The sequence below is a fragment of the Triticum urartu genome, chromosome 7A (assembly GCF_056163025.1).
Source record: "Triticum urartu cultivar PI428250 chromosome 7A, HENAU_Tu73, whole genome shotgun sequence".
Classification (NCBI taxonomy): domain Eukaryota; kingdom Viridiplantae; phylum Streptophyta; class Magnoliopsida; order Poales; family Poaceae; genus Triticum; species Triticum urartu.
In genome coordinates this window covers 49,750,902-49,773,054 of record NC_141879.1, presented here as the reverse complement: position 1 = coordinate 49,773,054, position 22,153 = coordinate 49,750,902, and the positions used below count along the sequence as shown (strand labels likewise).

At 48.9% G+C, this 22,153-nt stretch overlaps 1 long non-coding RNA gene across 1 annotated transcript in view; it reads right to left on the bottom strand.

The window, feature by feature from the left end:
* LOC147957593 (uncharacterized) overlaps nt 1–21,805 on the bottom strand; it is a 53,683-nt gene extending 31,878 nt beyond the window's left edge. The window contains exon 1 of the long non-coding RNA XR_015611444.1: nt 20,030–21,805. This is a non-coding gene — a long non-coding RNA (uncharacterized LOC147957593). The remainder of the gene's footprint in view (nt 1–20,029) is intronic.
* Between the last annotated feature and the right edge of the window lie 348 nt (nt 21,806–22,153).

Below are 22,153 nucleotides of genomic sequence, written 5' to 3'. Positions count from 1 at the left end.
ACCCTTTGGGCCGTGTGGTGCGTACCTTTACGGGCGCCGCACGTTTTGTTATGTGAAGTGAGTTCACTGTTTTTACTTCTTGTGGGAAGTCCTTTGTTTCCTGGTGCTCTGCTTTTGGGGTTCGTCCTCGTCTTCGCTTGGTGTGTCGAGCCCCTTGTGTTCGGTGTTGAGTCTGCCGGATTGTTTGAAAACCCAACAGTCTCTGTGGGTATGGTTAGCAGGCTTCCCGGGAGTACTGTGTATCTGACATATCCTGTCCAGGATTTTACTTAGGTTGGATGGATCGTCCCTGTTATCCTGGGGGCGATTTTTCCTGATTTTGTCGTGAGACTTTGAATCCGGCATTGACTGCCGTGCTCTTCGGACTTTTGTCCTTAGTCCAGCGACGGTCCTTGTTGCGTCGCGGTTTTCCGTTTCCATCCCTAGTTTCGGATGTACTTGGGTTGCTGGGGCTGCACCTTGCCAACCAGCTGTCCTCCCCTGCACAAAAGCGGGTCATGAGGCTTGTTAGTGCGGCCATTGTTCTTGGCTTTTCTTGACCGAGGTGTCTGGCGAGCCATTCGTCTCGGACGTTATGCCTGAAAGCTGCTAAGGCTTCGCCGTCCGGACAGTCGACTATCTGATTCTTTTTAGTGAGGAATCTATTCCAGAACTGCCGAGCTGATTCTTCGGGTTGTGGAGTTATGTGACTAAGATCGTCTGCATCCGGAGGGCGGACATAGGTCCCTTGAAAGTTTGCTCGGAAAGCATCCTCGAGCTCTTCCCAGCTTCCAATTGTGTTTTCGGGAAGGCTTTTAAGCCAATGCCGGGCTGGCCCTTTAATCTTAAGGGGTAGATATTTTATGGCGTGGAGATCATCTCCTCTAGCCATGTGTATGTGGAGGATATAACCCTCGATCCAGACTCCAGGGTCTGTTGTTCCATCATATGCCTCTATGTTTACGGGTTTGAATCCCTCTGGGAATTCATAGTCCAGGACCTCATCGGTGAAACATAGGGGGTGTGCGGCGCCCTTGTATTTGGGTGTGCCGGATTCTGATGATGGCTTCATAGCGTTGCTTACGAGAGCTTGCTTTCTTGGCCCATAAATGGACCTGACTGGGCCATGATACGAATCCTTAAGTGGGTCGCATGCCAATTTGGGTGCGGCGCCGCTTGCCGCTTTATGGGGTTGTCTATCCGACCGTGTGGCTTTTTCATTTTTTGAATGCGAGGGCTCTAGGGCCTCTTCGTCGAATTCAGGCAGTAGCTTTCTTTTCGGATAGCTTTTAGTGCGGCAACTGTCGCCGTACTTATCTGTGGTATTGATTATTTTGCTCCATCTAATCCGGAGTGCGTCTTCCACTATTTTTAGCTTCCGCTTCTGCTTCTTTAGGCTGCGTGCAGTTGCAACGAGCCTCTCGTGGAGGTTCTTCTGCTTCATAGGTTTATTCGGCGTGAGGTCGTCTGGAATGCCGTTTCGCCGGAGGAGGGATGTTCGGTTTCTCTATCCGTGTTGCCCTGTTCGGACAGTTGCTCTAAGGCCTGCTCGTCGTCTACCGGCTCGTCCTGCTTTATGGCTGGGTTTTTGTTGAGGCGGGGCTTGGGTCGGCGTTTACGCCGACGCTTTGATTGCTTTTCGGGGGGTCGATCTCCCGTCCCATCCCCTTTTTCCTCATTGTCGCTTCCTTTAGGGGTATCCACCATGTACACATCGTGAGATGAGGTGGCTGTCCAATGCCCTATGGGTGTTGGTTCGTCGGTATCTCCTGCATCGTCATCCATGCTGTCGATGTCTCCGGAGTCGAAGTTGAGCACGTCGTTTAAATTGTCGACAGTGGCTACCAAGTGGGTGGTGGGTGGGCTTTGAATTTCTTCATCGTCCGTATCCCATCCTCGCTGACCGTAGTTCGGCCAGGGCTCTCCTGATAAGGAGAGAGTCTTGAGAGAGTTCAGGATATCGCCACAAGGCGAGTGCTGAAAGATGTCTGCGGCGGTGAACTCCATTATCGGCGCCCAATCGGATTCGATTGGCAGGGGAGCGGGGGGTTCGGAGTCCGGGGAGGAGTCCGGATCCTCGGAGTCACGGGTCGTGCAGAGCGCGGGGCTAGCGTTCGGCTCGATCGCTTTCGGGATCGCAGCCCCCGAGGTGATGTCCAACCGTTCATCCTCAATTGGTGCAATAGGCTCTGAGTTAGGGGTCGGAGCCGATGCGTGTGCGGCCTCCAGGACACTGTCCGAGGGCAGAGCTAGATCATGCCCCTCGAGATAGTGCGGTGCGCTTGGCCATGGCTCGAGCCCGTCGAAGATCAAGTCTCCGCGGATGTCAGCCGTGTAGTTTAAGCTTCCAAACCTGACTTGATGGCCAGGGGCGTAGCTTTCGATCTGCTCCAAGTGGCCGAGCGAATTGGCCCGCAGAGCGAAGCCGCCGAAGACGAAGATCTGTCCGGGGAGAAAAGTCTCACCCTGGACCGTATCGTTGTTGATGATAAAAGGAGCCATCGGGCCTAAAGGCGACGACACAGAGGAGCTCTCAATGAAAGCACCAATGTCGGTGTGAAAACCGGCGGATCTCGGGTAGGGGGTCCCGAACTGTGCGTCAAGGCCGGATGGTAACAGGAGACAAGGGACACGATGTTTTTACCCAGGTTCGGGCCCTCTCGATGGAGGTAATACCCTACTCCTGCTTGATTAATATTGATGATATGGGTAGTACAAGAGTAGATCTACCACGAGATCAAGGAGGCTAAACCCTAGAAGCTAGCCTATGGTATGATTGTTGTGTATGGAGTTGATTGCCTACGGACTACAACCCTCCGGTTTATATAGACACCGGATAGGGTTAGGGTTACATAAAGTCGGTTACAATGGTAGGAGATCTCGAATATCCGCATCGCCAAGCTTGTCTTCCACGCCAAGGAAAGTCCCATCCGGACATGGGACGAAGTCTTCAATCTTGTATCTTCATAGTCCAGGAGTCCGGCTGAAGGTATAGTCCGGCTACCCGAACACCCCTAATCCAGGACTCCCTCAGTAGCCCTTGAACCAGGCTTCAATGACGACGAGTCCGGCGCGCAAATTGTCTTCGGCATTGCAAGGCGGGTTCCTCCTCCAAGTCCTTCATAGAAGATTGTAAACACCAAGAGTAGTGTCCGGCTCTGCAAAAATAAGCTTCCGCATATCGCCATAGAGAGAATAATATTAACACAAATCAAATCTGCTGACGTATTCCGCAGTGCGTCATCACACTACAGCCAAGTCCTTCACTCGAATTAGTCCGCAGTGCAAAGCCGCCGAATACGAAGATCTGTCCGGGGAGAAAAGTCTCACCCTGGACCGCATCGGTATCGAGGATAGTAGGAGCCATCAAGCCTAACAGCGACGACACAGAGAAACTCTCAATGAAAGCACCAATGTCGGTGTCAAAACCGGCGGATCTCGGGCAGGGGGTCCCGAACTGTGCGTCTAGGCCGGATGGTAACAAGAGGCAGGGGACACGATGTTTTACCCAGGTTCGGGCCCTCTTGATGGAGGTAAAACCTTACGTCTTGCTTGATTAATATTGATGATATGGGTAGTACAAGAGTAGATCTACCACGAGATCAGAGAGGCTAAACCCTAGAAGCTAGCCTATGGTATGATTGTATGTTGTAGTTGTTGTGTCCTACGGACTAAAACTCTCCGGTTTATATAGACACCGGACAGGGTTAGTGTCAGTGTGAAAACCGGCGGATCTCGGGTAGGGGGTCCCGAACTGTGCGTCAAGGCCGGATGGTAACAGGAGACAAGGGACACGATGTTTTTACCCAGGTTCGGGCCCTCTCGATGGAGGTAATACCCTACTCCTGCTTGATTAATATTGATGATATGGGTAGTACAAGAGTAGATCTACCACGAGATCAAGGAGGCTAAACCCTAGAAGCTAGCCTATGGTATGATTGTTGTGTATGGAGTTGATTGCCTACGGACTACAACCCTCCGGTTTATATAGACACGGGATAGGGTTAGGATTACATAAAGTCGGTTACAATGGTAGGAGATCTCGAATATCCGCATCGCCAAGCTTGTCTTCCACGCCAAGGAAAGTCCCATCCGGACACGAGACGAAGTCTTCAATCTTGTATCTTCATAGTCCAGGAGTCCGGCTGAAGGTGTAGTACGGCTACCCGAACACCCCCTAATCCAGGACTCCCTCAGTTAGGGTTACACAAGGTCGGTTACAAAGGAGGAGATATCCATATCCGTATTGCCTAGCTTTCCTTCCACGCCAAGTAGAGTCCCATCCGGACACGAGACGAAGTCTTCAATATTGCATCTTCATAGTCCAATAGTCCGGCTAAAGGATATAATCCGGCTGTCCGGAGACACCCTAATCCAGGACTCCCGCAGTAGCCCCTGAACTAGGCTTCAATGATGATGAGTCCGGCGCGCAGTATTGTCTTTGGCATTGCAAGGCGGGTTCCTTCTCCGAATACATCACAGAGGAATCTGAATACGGGGATAGTGTCCGACCCTGCAAAATAAGTTCCACATTCCACCGTAGAGAGAATAATATTTTCGCAGATCTAATTTGCTGGCTTGTTTTGGCAGCACGACGTTATGTCATGGCTCGGTGATTATTCGAACCGTTTCTCCACACATAACGCGAGGCGGTTTCTTGACACGTCTTGTCGAAGCGGAGATCTTGTTCCCCCAATTACGGGATTCTCATTAATGCGGTCATGGGTAACCCAACCATGTCTAGGACTCCTAGATTATAGGCAAGTCCTAAACGGCTACGGAGAGGACGCTTGATATTCACCCTCTTTATAAAGGGACAAGGTTTTCGCTTTTCCCTCCCGTGCTCAATCGAACCCTTCCCCCGCCTCGAGTTCTAACACCCAAAGCCCAGGTTAGGTGCTCCGGATCTTCAGTCATGTCCGGATCCAGCCTTCAAGGCCGATGGATGCCCTCCTACGTTACGGAAGAGGACATTAAGAAGTTGAGGGAGGCCATATACCTGACCGCCGAGGTTTCGCATCGGCTGCCTGCTCGAGGGCAGATCGTCCCTACTCCCGAACCCAACGAGAACGTCGTGTTCGTCTCCCACTTCCTCCGAGGTCTAGGCCTCACTCTGGATCCCTTCGCCAGGGGTTTAATGTTCTATTACGGGCTAGATTTCCACGATCTAGCTCCGGACTCCTTTCTCCACATCTCGACATTTATTGTCGTGTGTGAGGCCTTCCTCTGCGTTACCCCTCACTTCGGCCTATGGCTCAAGACCTTTGAAGTAAAGCCGAAGATGATCGAGGGGCAACATGCAGCATGCGGAGGTGCATCAATAGGCAAGATGGCAGGAGCTCCATGGCCGAAAGGTTCCTTTCCAGAGGTGTCCGAATTATGGCAACGGGAGTGGTTTTATGTCATGGCTCCCAGAAGTGCCAAGTGGGCGGCTGCCCCCGCTTTCCGCTCGCCCCCCCCACCACAACTGATGTCATGGATTAGCAGAGGCCTGAGCTGGGATCCAGCCAAGGACGTGCAAAGCCGCATCCGAGATCTCTTCGAGGGAGATTTTAATTTGGCTGTGGTAATACAAGTTATGCTGGTTCGTCAAGTCCAGCCTTGCAAACGCCGACCCCTTCGCTTGTGGGACTTCAACCCAGAGGGACCGCGTGCCATTCAAAGTTTCCTCGGCCTGACGCATGAGGAGATGTACAAGTCATTCTTCGGACCTCAAGTAGAGTGTCCGGATATTCCCGAGACGTGGGCCTAAGTAGTAACCGCGCCGCCGAACAAGTAAGAAATCCTCTGGCCGAACACACTGTCTTTTATTCGTTGCGAAGTTATTTCTGAGAGTTTGCTTTTTGACCAGGACTGGCTAACAAAGGCGAAGATGATTCGGTGTTTGGCCCCCCTCCCTGAAGGTTTGGAAAATCCGGTATTGGAGAAGATGCTCGAGGTCGCACCTTGCCCAGAGCCCTCGAAGGAAGATACCGGGGGGGATAATACGGGCGGACGCGGGCCCGCATCGCTGCCCGTTCCAACCGAGGGAATGAGCGTCTCCATGAAGGAGGACAACTGGGAAGGAAAAGGACTGCTTCCGAGGATCCGGAAGCCGAAGCCTCCAAACGGGAGAAGAAGTCTCCCACAGAGGGTCTTGCCTCGGGGGGGGGGGGGGCGGTGCTTTTGCTGCACAAAGTCCACGGGGTGATCAGCCCTCCAACGAGTCGTAAGTTATACAAAATACTTTAGTAGTAAAGGTATGCTATCTTTTTTCTGAGAAAATAACCACCGCATATATCTTGCAGTTCGGGCCTTAGCCCCTCTCAGATGAGCTCGCCTTCGGGGGATCTTCTTCCAGAGATGATGGAGAGCGAACCGCCTCCCCCGGACTCCTCCGCTCAAGAAGCGGGCGATCCCGAAGTGTCGTCACGGAGGGCCTCTCCGGATCCGGTGAGGCCAGAAGATAATCCCATAGACCCCCGAAGTCCCCAGCGTCCGGCTCCCGAAGAGAGCAGACAGAAGAGTCTGGCACCGTCTGGTGTGCGGTCGGACGTTCTGAGGGAGTTGGTGGGGCGAGCGGCCATCTCAGAAGAACACCGTATGCTGATGGGTACGGTGATGGAGAGAATCTCATCCGCCGAAAGCGGATTACATGAAGCCTTTATGAGTCTACTGACAGGGTTTGAGGTATGTGAGATAATATGTGATAGTACTGCACATGTTAGGTGTCCCCTGTGTAGATAGTAGCCCCTGAGACTCTGGTTGTCATCGAGAACGGCGGCGAACAGAGGATCATATTCCCAGGCAATAACCAGACTGCCCCTATGTGCAGGTGGTGGAAGCTCCGGTGGCTAGCCGGACTAGTGAGTTTGCCAAATTAAAACGGCAACTGGATGCGGCAGACGCCGACATCGAGCTTGTTAACAAGAGGCTTGACGAGGCACAGGGTAAGTGTTATTATCTGGTGAACGCCACATAGTAAGAGAAGCATGATGCCAGTATCTTTAATATGTTGTGACTGCAGATGGAGCTGCCACCGTGGAAACCTTGCGGGCAGAACTTGCCCGAGCCAAGGAACAAGCGAGGATTAGTAATGCTGTTGCTTTGAAGGAGGCCGAAGAGTGGAAAGCCGAGAAGGCCGCACATTGCGAGAGCCAAGAGAAGATGGCCAAGATGGCCGTAGAATTAAAAGACACTGCCGACCATTGCCGGGTCCTTGAAAAAGAAAACCGAGCAAAGGCAACGGACCTTGAGAAGGCCATGGCGGCGGACAAAGACACCCGTTCTGCTATGAGAGCGAAGAAGGAGGAGCTGCGGCAAGCCGAGGATATTGCGGTTGGGAAACCCTTCATGTTACGGAGGAAGTTCAGAGATCCACAGTATGCCCCTCTAGATCGGCTGTGGAGTTCGGCAGATGTGTATATGGATTTGGCGGCGAGCGCTGCCGATGCGGCCAAGTACTTCCAAGGTCAGACATATCGTGAAGTGGACAAGCTGTTCTGGTCGCAATTCCCCGTTCCAGAGCGTCCGCTTTCATTGACTGACCAGCTAGCCGAATGAGCCGAACTGAATAGGTTGTCCGGACTCTCCATGAGGTATGTTGTGGATCTGCTATGGCCGGAAAAGCCAAAGCCGAACAACTATTTCAGCTTAGTGCAGCAGTTCCTTGGTGCGGTGCCACGCATTAATGCGATGAAGAGGTCGGCGTGCATAGAAGGCTCGCGGATGGCCCTTGCCCGTGTTAAAGCATACTGGGCGGAGATGGATGCTACCACTGTTGCGGCGCAGGGTTCGGCCATAGGCCGAGTGGCTGCCGAGCATTATTTCGAGGAGGTTCTCGAGGGTGCTCGTTTGATAGAGGCCCAGTGCTCGAAGAATATTATGTTTGAGTGATATGTATTCTCATTATAAACACAATGCTTTTATGAAGTTTTTATAAGGCTATGTTTATACTTTTGCCTGTAAGTAGTATGATGCCTCCTGTGCGGCCGTTTATGTATACAGTTGTATAACCTGAAAGATTGCAGCCGTTGGCTTCAACCCCCACACATATAATGCGGAGGTTCTCGCAAAAAACGCGTGTTCACACTTAACACAACGTCTTGGTCCTATTAAGGAGGTGATAGCGTAGCGAGCGAGGCAACCGGACGATAATGCTTTAACACTTTCACTTAGCCATAGGAGTTTGACAGTGGGGCTACTAGATAGCCCCTGGTGGCTCCGCACTCTCCCGATCGCGGGGTGCGTACATGCCTGGCCGGAAAACGGCCCTTCGTTAAGATGGAGGAATTCTAACATTCGAATAGGTCATCGAGTGGTTGTCCAGTCTCACGCTATATCATGACAGTCAGTTTTCGGCTTTCACTACTGAGGTGCTCGTCCGGATGAACCAGGGCACAATCGCAGAAGTTCTCCTGGTGCTACCTTAGCCTATAAAGCGTAACGTAAGGCACCAAAACACAGGAGCCGGGCAAACCCAACATTTGACCAAAGACAATGATTCGGAGCTGATGCATATAAGGCCAAACTCGCGACGCCGAACACTCCCTAAGGTATTCGGTCTTTATGGTATAAACCGGGCCTAAATAGTGCCCTTTGTAGGAAGCCCCTTGTGTCCAGGTACGTGCATTATTCTAACGTGGCCACATGCCAAGACGTCAGCATCCTTCTCAACTGTGCTGAGAATTCGGTGGATATGTATTAACAAGAGACAGTAAAAAAGGTTTACGCAGGGTCTTAATCTAAAAAGAATCCTTGGAGCGGGTCCCTGCTGCACGTCTGCGCCTGTGTCTCCGGTGTTCCGTATCCTGGACGGGTGTAGCACGATGATCATCTGTAAAAGGGAGGAACTTAGGTGAAAAAGTTGTCGTGCAAAAAGATAGTTTTTAAAGAAACCATGTATAATTCAAGATGAGTAAAAATTGCCACTTGTCTGCGCGCGTTGAGCCCCTTGTATTTGTAATAGGGGTGTGACCATTGATCCGGTATGAATTACATATAGCTGCGCCGGACTCGTCTAACCGTGTCCGAGGTCTTGACGACCTGTTAAATGCTTTAGTTGGTGAGGCCGTTTTTAGTGTGCGGCTGCCAAGGCAGCCGCACTCTCTTCGGCGCGCAAAGATCGCTTAATACTTCCGTTTACTGTAATGATGCCACGTGGGCCGGGCATCTTGAGTGTGAGGGAAGCGTAGTGTGGTATTGCATTAAAGCGAGCGAAAGCTTTGCGTCCGAGTAGTGCTTGGTAGCCACGTTGGAACGGAGCGATGTTGAAGGTTAAATGTTCGCTACAGAAGTTATCGGGGAAGCCGAATATAACCTTTAGTAGCAGGGAGCCCGTGCAATGAGCCCCTGGGCCTGGCGTTACTCCTTTGAAGGTAGTATTGCTATGGCAAATTTTTGTTGGGTCTATCTCCATTTCGCGGATTGTATCCTGATATATCAGGTTTAGACTGCTGCCACCATCCATCAGGACTCGTGTGAAGTCGTATCCGTCAACTTTTGGGTCTAATACCAGGGCAGCCCATCCTGCACGCCGGATACTTGCTGAGTAATCACGATGGTCGAAAGTGATCGGTTGAGACGACCAGTGGCAGGACTCCGCGGTGATAGGCCTTTGGGCATATTTTTCTGGGAATGCCGTTTTGTTTCTTCCCTTGATCACGTGTAACACGTTTACTGTTTTGACTTCTGGTGGAAATTTCTTTTGTTCCCCAGTGTCTTGCTTGAGAGGCTCATCCTCGTCTTTGCTTGGTGTATCCTCCCCCTTGTGTACGGCGTTGAGCTTGCCGGATTGCTTGAAGACCCAACATTCTCTGTGGGTATGATTGGCTGGTTTGCCAGGGATGCTATGGATCTGACATATTTGGTCCAGAATTTTGTTTAGGCTGGACAGTTCGTCTCTGGCGCCTTTAGAGGGCGGCTTTTGCTGACCTGGCCGAGAGCTTCTGAATCCGGCGTTTACTGTCGTGCTCTTCGTGTTGTCTTCTTTATTCCGGCGTTTGTTATTGCTGTTGCACCGTGATTTCCCGTTTCCATCTCTAACTTCAGATGTACTGGGGTCGCTGGTGCTACATCTGGCTAGCCAGCTGTCCTCACCCGCGCAAAAGCGGGTCATGAGGCTTGTTAATGCTGCCATTGTTCTTGGCTTTTCTTGGCCGAGGTGTCTGGCAAGCCATTCGTCACGGACGCTACGCTTAAAAGCTGCCAAGGCTTCAGCGTCTGGACAGTCGACAATTTGGTTCTTTTTAGTAAGAAACCTATTCCAAAGTTTTCGGGCTGACTCTCCGGGCTGTTGAGTTATATGACTCAAATTGTCCGCGTCCAGAGGTCGGACATAAGTCCCTTGAAAATTTGCCCGAAAAGCGTCTTCGAGCTCTTCCCAGCTTCCAATGGAGTTTTCGGGGAGGCCTTTAAGCCAGTGATGAGCTGGCCCTTTGAGCTTGAGGGGTAAGTACTTGATGGCGTGGAGATCATCTCCTCGAGCCATATGGATGTGGAGGATATAGTCCTCGATCCAGACCCCAGGGTCTGTTGTTCCGTCGTATGCCTCTATGTTTACGGGTTTGAATCCCTCTGGAAATTCATGGTCCAGCACCTCATCGGTGAAACATAGGGGGTGTGCAGCACCCCTGTATCTGGGTGTACCGCATTGTTCGGATGTTTGTTGTGTTACATCATATGCTGGGGCGCGCTTGCGTGGTCCATTGATGGATCTGGTTGCGCCGTCCTTTTGGTGCGAGCCCTCGCGTGGATCGCGTATTGTCTTGTGAGTGGCATTGTTTGCCGCTCTATGTTGGTCGTGAGGTCGTCTATCCGGCCAGGTGGCTGTTTTGATTTTTGGTTGTGGGGGGGGGGGGGGTCTGAGGCCTCCTCATCGAATCCAGGTAGCAACTTCCGCTTTGGGTAGCTCTTGGTGGGGTGATTGTCGCCGTACTTCGCTGTTGTGTTGAGTACTTTACTCCATCTGATTTGGAGTGTGTCCTGCTTAGCCTTGAGCCTTTGCTTCTGCTTTTTCAGATTCCTCGCAGTGGCAACAAGCCTTTGACGAGCATTCTGCTGCTCCGGGTGCCTGTCCGGCGTTATGTCGTCCGGACTATTATCTTTGACAGAATTGGTTTGTTCGGTTTGATTCTCCGTATTGCCGTGGTCCGGCACTGGTTCGCCCTGCTCCAACGCTGGGTCTATATGATCATTATTTCTGCCGAGGCAGGATTTGGGGCGGCGCTTGCGCCGCCGCTTTGACTGCTTCTCGAGGGAACAAGCCTTCGGTGCGTCCTTTCGTTCCTCGTCATCGTCTTGTTTTGGTGTGTCCACCATGTATACGTCATATGATGAAGTGGACGTCCAGCGCCCTGTGGGCGGTGGTTCCTCTTCGCCTCCCGCATCATCGTCCATACCGTCGATGTCTTTGGAGTCGAAGTCGAGCATGTCGGTTGAGTCATCGACAGTGGCTATTAAGTGGGTGGTGGGTGGGCGTTGAATTTCTTCGTCGTCCGCATCCCAATCCTGTTGGCCATAATCCGGCCAGGGCTCTCCTGACAAAGAGAGGGACCTTAGTGAATTCGGAATGTCGCCGAAGGGCGAATGCTGAAAGATATCCGCGGCGGTGAATTCCATGATCGGCGCCCAATCGGATTCGATTGGCAGGGGCACGGGCGGTTCGGAGTCAGAAAAAGAGTCCGGCACCTTGGAGTCACGGGCTGCGCAGAGGGTTAGGCTGGTGTTTGGCTCGACCGCCGTTGAGACTGCAGCCCCTGAGGCGGTGTCTAACCACCCGTCCTCGATTGGCGCAGTTGGCTCCGAGCTAAAGGTCGGAGCTGATGCGGGCGCGGCCTCTGGGGTACTGTTCGGCGGCAGAGCTAGGTCATACCCATCACGACAGTGTGGCACGCCTGGCCGTGGCTCGAATCCATCGAAGATCAAGTCTCCGCGGATGTCGGCCGTGTAGTTCAAACTTCCAAATCTGACCTGACGGCCAGGGGCGTAGCTTTCAATCTGCTCCAGATGGCCAAGCGAATTAGCCCGCAGTGCAAAGCCGCCGAATACGAAGATCTGTCCGGGGAGAAAAGTCTCACCCTGGACCGCATTGCTATCGATGATAGTAGGAGCCATCAAGCCTAACAGCGACGACACGGAGGAACTCTCAATGAAAGCACCAATGTCGGTGTCAAAACCGGCAGATCTTGGGTAGGGGGTCCCGAACTGTGCGTCTAGGCCGGATGGTAACAGGAGGCAGGGGACACGATGTTTTACCCAGGTTCGGGACCTCTTGATGGAGGTAAAACCCTACGTCCTGCTTGATTAATATTGATGATATGGGTAGTACAAGAGTAGATCTACCACGAGATCAGAGAGGCTAAACCCTAGAAGCTAGCCTATGTTATGATTGTATGTTGTAGTTGTTGTGTCCTACGGACTAAAACTCTCCAGTTTATATAGACACCGGAGAGGGTTAGGGTTACACTAGGTCGGTTACAAAGGAGGATATATCCATATCGGTATTTCCTAGCTTGCCTTCCACGCCAAGTAGAGTCCCATCCGGACACGAGACGAAGTCTTCAATATTGCATCTTCATAGTCCAACAGTCCGGCTAAAGGATATAATCCGGCTGTCCGGAGACCCCCTAATCCAAGACTCCCTCAATGGCCTTATTGACCAACTTCTGGAAGGAGGTGCACTCGTGCAGACGAAGATCGTGGCGAAGCTCGGGGCTAAGTCCCTTGCGGAACCTTGCCTGCTTCTTAGCGTCGGTGGATACCTCTTCAGGAGCATAACGTGCCAGATTTCCAAACTCACGACTATATGCATCCATAGTTAGTCTGCCTTTGGTGAAATTGCAGAACTCTTCCCTCTTACGATCCATGAGACCTTTCGGGATGTGATGCTCACGGAAAGCCTCACTGAATTCAGCCCAAGTAGTGATTTGGCCGACCGGGCGCATAGCCTCAAAGTTTTCCCACCAAAGGCTAGCAGGGCCTTCGAGGTGATAGGCAGCATAGGTAACCTTATCAGCTTCAGCTACATTGGCAGAACATAGCTTGTGGGTGATGCTGCGAAGCCAGTCATGCGCGTCGAGGGGCTCGACGGAATGATTAAACTTTGGTGGGTACAACTTGATAAAGTCATTGATTGACACCAAGTCGTTTCGCTGATGACGTGCAGTGTTCTGGTCAATCCGCTCCAGCAAGCGGTTAGTCTCACGCTTGTTTCTTTCTGCCTCCAGCATAACTTCGGCCAGAGAAGGCGGGTGATGTAGATTCTCATCCCTAGCTGCACTGGCTTCCCCCTGCTCCGGGGCAGCAGGGTTGCTGCGGGTGTTGACCATCCTAGGAAAAACAAGACAATGGTTTAGACAAGGATGGCACAATCTTGGCAAGGAAGTGCAGAATGTAATGGATAACATGGAATGCTGAGATGTTCATTGCACGACATGGTAATATAGAAACTTCCATATATATATCATCGGTCATACACACCGTACATAGTTTAGTACAAGCCCAGGCTAGAGTACAACTATGGTGAAAGATGTTACATCTCATCGGAGGCATTCCAAGCTCCTATACATTATTTTCTACACCCCCGGAGCGTGATACACACCAAGTCGTATCCCACGGGTCACGCAGGACTGTGGAGAATACAACTATTACAGTACTAGTGAAACTACTACTAGCTCAGATAGCTCCGTAGTAATCCTCATAAAAGTCACCACCAAAACCTAGAAGCGGAACATGATCATCTGGGAACGGACGGTCTTGTGGAGCTTGCGGTCCATAGGGACTCGGATGTGGCCTTGGTCCCACAAACGGTGGCAGACGAGGACCACGAGGAGGGGTGACGCCTCCTACATCATGCCAGTCCATACAATCTGGCAACCCAGACCGCACGGGGTACATGTCCCTCATGTCCATGTATCCCGCCTGCACATCAGGTGCAAATCGAGTCAAAGTGGCCCAGTGATCAGAACGAGAGTTGAAGAGCTCCATCCGCAAGGCCCGATTTTCACGGTCCTTGTCCTCGAGCATCTCGGCAGTGGTGCGGAGTAGTGACTCCTCATGTGTAGAGTCATAGTACAAAGCCTAATAGTACCCCTGTGCTCCAGGGAGTGAGGCTGGCATGTAGCGGAAATCGGTGTTCTGGAGTAAGGCAGTTCTGGCTCGAATGATAGTCATCATTGAGTAAGCTGCGTCCTGCACGGACATCTCAATAGTAATCCCAAGTCCATAAGAGCAGTGGAGGGGTTCAGTGGCTCCAGGATAAGAGGGATATATCCTGATGGTACAAAGGTACTGGCTCTGGTTGAAGTCTCGGAACTGCTCCTCGACGGTATACTCAAGATACCATCGATAGCCTGTCTCGACCATCACCCGGACCAGCATGGCCGTGTAACCGGGTACATCGAGGCACCGGGTCAGACGAACCACTTGGTTCTGGGAACGGGTGGCCATCTGAAAGCACATAATAATGCAAAGGCATTAGAATTTTCTAGGAGAAATCGGACAGCATAACGGCTGTAAATGCTCAGAAAAAGATTTGAGACATTCACAACAGTTTGCAAAACCACTCAACAACATCATATCAAGGTTCTGGTTCAACTGGCAACATACTAAAAGTAGTAGAAACTGTACTGAGGCTTGTAACAACAATCCTATAAGCTACTACGGATTAGTAACACGTGAACCTGATAGAGAGAAGAAAGCCTAGTCCTTAACCCACGTAGGATGAGAAGAGAATGACTCAGATCAGAGGGCATAAGTTAAAGGAGTAAAAGAGCCTTATGTTCCCTCCCACAATCAATTCCCCTACATATAACTAAAGCATTTCTAGACTCGACATCGACCAGTTTGGCTCAACGAACCTACAGGCAGTCCGGCTCTGATGCCAACGCTGTCCGGACCCTGATTCCAAGTCACATCGATCTAGCCGGTAACACCTCATATCACTTTGTGGCCTCATGCACGGTATTCCCATGGGTGTCGCCTTACCATGGCACGGGACCGTTTGCGCCTTTTGGCTCACGTATATGATAGTGTCGCTAGCATCCATATGACAGAGAACCCGGGCTGACATGGCTAGTCGTGAACCCAAAGCGGCACAAACCTATGGGGACAGGCATACATGAATCACATCGAGCATGTCGGTCAACAGCGTGTGAATCCGGGCTGTAGCACTGGGCTAACAGGACTCCGGATGTCACCGCGTGACATTTCCCCGAAGGGACAGACACAAGAACAAAGTGAAACACATGCCGGCCAGTCAAGTGTCCTGAGCAGTAGTGCTGGGCCAGCAGGACTCCGGTGAACCGGGCTGTAGCTGACTACTATGGCTCAAGGAGGCACTAGACTACATTTCCCCATAAGAGAGGCTGCCAAGGATAAACAACTAGATTGTCGGATCCCACACATACCAAGCATTTCAATCATACACACAATATGCTCGATATCTGTAAATAAAACATGGCATCACAAAAAAACTCTACAACTCAAGTACTTTATTTAAAGGCTCCGGAGAGCCATACATAACATGTTCATACAGGTAGGGGTCACATGACCCGACACTCAAGTCATACAAGCATACAAGCACATGCAGAAGCAAATAAGTCTGAGTACAGACACTAGAAAGAAAGAAGGCTTGACGAAGCCTGTCTATCTACATAGGGCCCTCCATGGCCAGAATCACCACCTGGGTGTCAAGTTACTCATCGACGTCGAGGTCTACGTAAAACCCATCGGAGGGGGCGGTGTTGTTGTCTGAAAACAGTAATTAAAGCAACATGAGTACAAAGGTACTCAGCAAGTCTTACAACAGATCCTACTATACATGCTCATTCTCAAGAAGGTGGTGGGGTTAATGCAGCAAGCCAGCTTTGACTCTTGGCTAAGCTATCCTACGAGACACCACTAGTAAAATAGTTTTCGCATACGAGTCCACTAATCATCAACACAATACTCCACCGTGGATCCTCCCTCGTCATCCTACGAGAGGGCCATCCTCGGTACTCACACTTATCTTGAGTCTTTTAGTAGTAACCATTAACTTGTCTATGAACTGTATAGGCAACCAAGTAGTCCTTTACCGCGGACGCGGCTATTCGAATAGTTTTATACCCTGCAGGGGTGTACTTCGTCACACATGTTTCCACCACTTAGTGTCTGCACACGACATGTGCTCGGCAAACTTCAAGCGAAAGCCGACGTGGGTGTAGACCACGACCTGACTAACCACACAAGTCTCTAGTCCAGGTTTATCGCCTATTCGGGTTCCATCCGCAAGGAAATCCGGCCGGGGTGTCCTCAACGGCCCCAAACGATGTGCAGGGTTCCCGAGACACCAAACGGGCGACTCGGTACACCGTGCCACGGTGTATCTACCGCATCATAGCCCACCCCTGGGGTCAGCGCTACGCACGGCCGCCAACACATAACCTATAAACACCAAAAACTAGTTGCAACTCCTGGATAGAGGACGAGAGGGGTCAGTAAATCGAGCGGGGTCATATTTCAGGGCCCAATGTGTGGTAGTAGCTGAATCTTAAATCACGCATACAGATCTCAGTTCTTAGGGACGGCCTCAATGAAACAACCCACCATGTACTCCTACATGGCCTCTCATCGATACCTTTACCAAATCATGTTCAACACATCCCTCACATTACCGACGTAATCATTTCACTCTAGCCCATCACCCAGATGAACCAGACCTGACACAACTCTAAGCATAGCAGGCATAGCAAGGTAGGAAACACAGACATGGCTCAATCAACTCCTACACATGCTAGTGGGTTTCATCTAGTTACTGTGGCAATGACAGGTCATGCAGAGGATAAGGGTTCAACTACCGCAGCACACAGCAGTTTGAAACGTTGTTGTCTTAATGCAGTAAATGAGAGCAGGAGCGTGAACATGGGATTGTATCATATCATCAATGGGGCTGCTTGCCTGATGGAGTAGTAGTAGGGTACTGCCCTTCAGTTGAATACTCGGAAATATCGTCGGAGGCAGAACCTACCACGAAAGACACCATAGAACACAATCATCACATGGCAATATGCAACAATCGATGGATCCAAACAATTCAAAAAAAAAAAGATGTGTTTGGTTGCCCGCATACAGCCCAACTAGACCCGCATGGGAAGAATTTGGCCCATTCGGTTGCTTGCATTGCCTGCATCCTACGCAGGCCATGCTCACAGCAGAACAAGATGGGCCGGCACACTTCGTCTGTGTTAGCTGTTTTGTTTTCTTCGCTGGCTACTGCTGTTTTTTCCCTTGTGTCTTTTTGTTCTTTTTAAAGTTTTTTATTTTCAGATTTGTTTTTTTTGCAAAAATATATATAAATTTATGACTATAATATAGAGTGAAAATTAGTACATATTTTTTATATATGATTAACATTTTTATAGTACAAATAGAACATTTTTATAAAATAGATGAACATTTTTTTATAATGGCAAACCTTTTTCCAATGTACGGTGTAATTTTTTCAAATAAACACCGAAACCTTTTAATACATTGCTTGTATTTTTAAAATAGGTTTTTTTATGTAGACCCCTCTAAACATTCGACTGTTGTTCTTTTTGGGAAAGAAGCGACTAGAAAACCAAAGAGCAAAAAGCAAAGCAAATACTACTACAGAACAAAGTACCACTGACCCCTCATCACTGACCGGCTAGTGGACATACATCACTGATGAGGTTCAAGACTGACAGACAAGCTTAAAGGCGTCAGTGATGAGCCTGTCACAACCGTCTAAGGTAATTTATACTAGCTGGTCAGAAAATGCTCGGCCTACTTGGCCAGTCTGTGGTATTAATTTATCCGCGACCCTCATAGTTAGTGGCCGATCAATGGTATATGCTCAAAAGTTAATTGACCGTTTTCCTGCGTTGATGAATGAAAATGCGAAACCAAGATGCATTCACATGTCCTTGATTTCCAGTGCATGTGTGAGTTCAGAGTGAGTAGCATTGAACGGATGACACGTCGGTGCCTGCCCATCTACCGACGATGATTCCCACTGCAATGGACGACATTCTTTGGCCGTATAAACAGGACGCTCGCATCCTCGTTGGCTCTCACCTTCTTCGATCATCTCTTCTCTCCACCTCTCCCGATCCATCCGACAACGTCTTCATGTCATCCCAGCACCCCATCAGCGTGCAGGAAGGCAAGGAAGAGGGTGACAACATGAAGCTGATGACCCACAATGTCTGCTCGGACAAAAAGATGATCCTAGTGGTGTATGCCACAAAAGCTGAAGAGGAAGCGGAGAAACGCTACTTCGACCAAGCCAACGCCGATTGGTTGGTGAAGGTGATATGGCTGGTATGGCCATCGCCAGTAAAGACCCTCTCGTGCGGATGTCAGAAATGACCAAGGCCTCCACCTATCCAGGCCGCCCACACACGTAAGACTAGCTAGTAGATTTTTTTTTGAGTTTCATTCAACTGACATCGATTATGTGTCACTAATTGTTGATTGTAAACATGTTATTTACACATTAATTGAACACAGTTCCAAACTATGAAAACTCACAAAAGTAAAAGTGCATTCAATTAATTTATCACTGACCCACCGCACAAATGACCAGCCAGTGACGGTGAGCAGCCATTCAATTTTTCATTTTTTAAATTCGATGATTGTTCAATTTTTTCGAAAGGTCAGGTGGTCTTAACATGATCTGATTAATCTGTCTAACTATATCGTAATTTTCTGATATAATATGATATACCTAACTTGTAAACACACGAGACTTCCTGGGTCATATCCGATATAGCACATATTCTACATATGTGGACGAAGATGCCTAAAATATAATAGAAAAATCTATTATGATTGCACAACTAGCAATTACTAATGCTACAAATTTATTTTGTATCACCAAAAGTAATAATTAGCAAATGACCTAGATGACGAACACTAACCCGTGTTAACTAGAAACCTGTCAGTGTTTACTAGTAATAATTAGCAATGCTAGTTTTTGAAGACTGCCCGTCAATGATGAATGCCTTCTCAAATATAATAGCGCACTCCCTCATCCTCTCAATGCTGAATGCCCTCACCAGGCCCCTTCTGATTTGTGAGTGTTTACTTCCCACTCCATCCCGATCTTCCTCATCCATCTAAAATCCACCAGACCCTCCGGTTCGAATATTTTTTATAGATGAATCAATAAACAAATAATGTCGTTGGGGAGCCTCAAATCGCACACATGCGTGTACACCCACCTCAATCAAACCATCAAGCGACAAACTCACTTTGTTTTGAATGAGAAGTCTTTTAATAAGTAGACGTCAGTACTCCCATGACTCTGCAACTACGTAAGTGCGGTGCCGCTTGCTTGTTTGAGTTTTTCTTTGCAGCGTTGCAAGTCGATTGGCTGTTGTATGCCGCTAATTTAATACAACTTCAATTATTTGTTGTTCCATAGCAAGGCACATGCCTTATGCTAGTCAAGAGATAATTTCTTTTTTTTGCTTTATGGATGGAACAAAGTTGACAATCAAACGATTGTACAAATATTTTATGTTTAGCAAGTCAAGAAAAAAACCATTTGTGATGATATCAGCACGATCAAAGATCTAACTTTAGTACGATGTCATTTGTCCGTAAGATTTAAATCTGCAGTTACTTTCTAGCTGGTTGGACCGCTTCAGCTTATGGTTTGTTCCTCCCTTCTTGTTCTTTGTTTGGCCTTCTTCTCTGTATTGGGCCCATGAGCGGCTTGCTCTAGTGCCGTTCAATACATGACCACCCGGCGTAAACTATAAGAAGACGAACCACCCTCCTCCCGCAGAGCACCAAGATGGTAGCCTTCCTCAAGCGTCAACACCATGCTATGCCACCAGTCAAGTTGGCACAAGTGCTTCTGCCGGGAAGATCTACAAGCATCATTGTGTTGTCTTACGAAGGTCTCATGCCCAGAAGCTTGGAATAACGAAGGGAGAGGAGGATGCCTGTGTCGGAGCGTGAATGGTATTTTTAGGCCTGTAATAAACAATGCCTTTTCCATTTGCATTGTCTTACATTCGATATATATCGCCCCCTTAGATGATTCGTGGAGGGGGCGAGCCTGATCAAATTGGGGACTGGTTTTTTGTATTTGTTTACATTGAACTGATAGTCGTGCTTGCGATGCTTCTTTCTCTCCCCAAGATCGTCGCCTCCATGGGTTTTATGCTTTGATGCACCCTTTTAGTCCTTGTAGTTTGCTCATCGTCCCCTTCTCCCATACAAACGGTTTGATGCATATAGTATCATCAATTCAATAAAAATAGAGTGTTTGCCATCAGCTCGTTGTGTTCCTTTTAACTTGTGTATAACTATTTTCTGAACTGTCATATGAAATAAGTATCTGTGAAGTGCCTTGTTCTCCAACCGTTCTTACAAGATGTCATATGAAATATGAAATGTGGCTATAACTATTCCAAGCTTGTCATATGAAGCATCTTACAAAGTGGTGATGGCATCTGGTAGCAATCCCCTACTATGACAGATGTTGCATATGGTTGGTTCGTGCATCCTCTTGCCTGATCTGTACAGCAGCTGGTTGGCTGCACTCCATCACCCAACGTATGTGGAAGGCATGAAGGTGATCTCTTGATCCCTTTGTGTGGTTGGCTCCCCTGCACTATGAGCCAGTGAAGCCAGAGGGCCATCCAGTACGGCTAAGGAAGCTTCTCAGGTCGCAGAAACGCTTGTGGCTAGAGAAAGGGAAGTAAGATAGCCTATCCATATCATCATCCTCTTCCATGTGCTCCCAGCCTCAGGTCCAGATGTGCGTGTCCCATGCCAGAAAGTAACTACAGGACATGAGGCGAAGCCCGTACTCGCTTCCCGCTGCTGCTGGACCGCAAAGGTCTCTTCCTGTCCAGAGGAGTTGCTCACCAGATACAAGGGACAAGATAAAGACAAAAACCAAGTTGTGAGCCAAGATCTTCTAGCCGTAAAATAATTCCTGGTGCCTTCCAAGTCTATGCAACTGATTGCTGTAAAATAATCACCTTTCGCCATTGCTATGATCTGGAACTAAGAGGCACGGGAGAGGCCGATATTTATCGGTTCGGTTGGGAACCGGTGAGATGAAGGTGCCACGCTGGCCCACCGCATTGCATGGCTTGTGTACTCTTCTCTAGTCAATATTGATTCGTATCTTCACGTTTATGAGTGGTAAAGCTATATATACTTACTTTCTATGTCATAGGCTCTCATCCGTTGCACGCCTCCTAAAAATAAAACCAGCATGTTGCATATAATGGACACATGATGGCTAGCCTCACAGTATACTGTAACCTAAAACCAGTGTACTATATCATGTTGTGTTGAGTTGGTGCGAGGAGTCGGTGTTATGGTGTACATCCATTTCACCTTCCAAGTCCGTGTTTCGGTTTGGATGGCTGTCTTATTAAAAGCAAATCACTCTTCTAGTTAAACATGTTAGAACGTGCACAAAACACACCCAATATTTTCCTCAACAGAAGAAAATGCTCACATGATCGTACCCTAACTTGGAAATGTTATTTTCTGGAAAAAGATTAACAAGGAGGCAATTAATCATGGAAAACTAGTTTGCTGTTCCAGCATTAGACATTTGACTTTTTTTTGCGAAATAGACTTTTGACTTATATATGGAGATTAAACATAGAAATACATGATCCAGTACAACCTATTAGTAATTAGGTTTGCACTACAAAATCCACATATCCATGCTACTTTGAACAAGGGGAAATACATGGGCTTCTCTGTCAGTTTAGAGTTATTTTATTTTTTGGATGTGGGAGTCTTGGGTCAGAGAGTGATCGGGCAACAGTTAGCGGCGCCTGCAATTGTCTCCTGAAGGAAATATGCTCTAGAGGCAATAATAAAGTTATTATTTATTTCCTTATATCATGATAAATGTTTATTATTCATGCTAGAATCGTATTAACCGAAACATAATACATGTGTGAATACATAGACAAACAGAGTGTCACTAGTATGCCTCTACTTGGCTAGCTCGTTGATCAAAGATGGTTATGTGTCCTAACCATAGACATGAGTTGTCATATGATTAACGGGATCACATCATTAGGAGAATGATGTGATTGACTTCACCCATTCCGTTAGCTTAGCACTTGATCGTTTAGTTTGTTGCTATTGCTTTCTTCATGACCTATACATGTTCCTATGACTATGAGATTATGCAACTCCCGTTTAC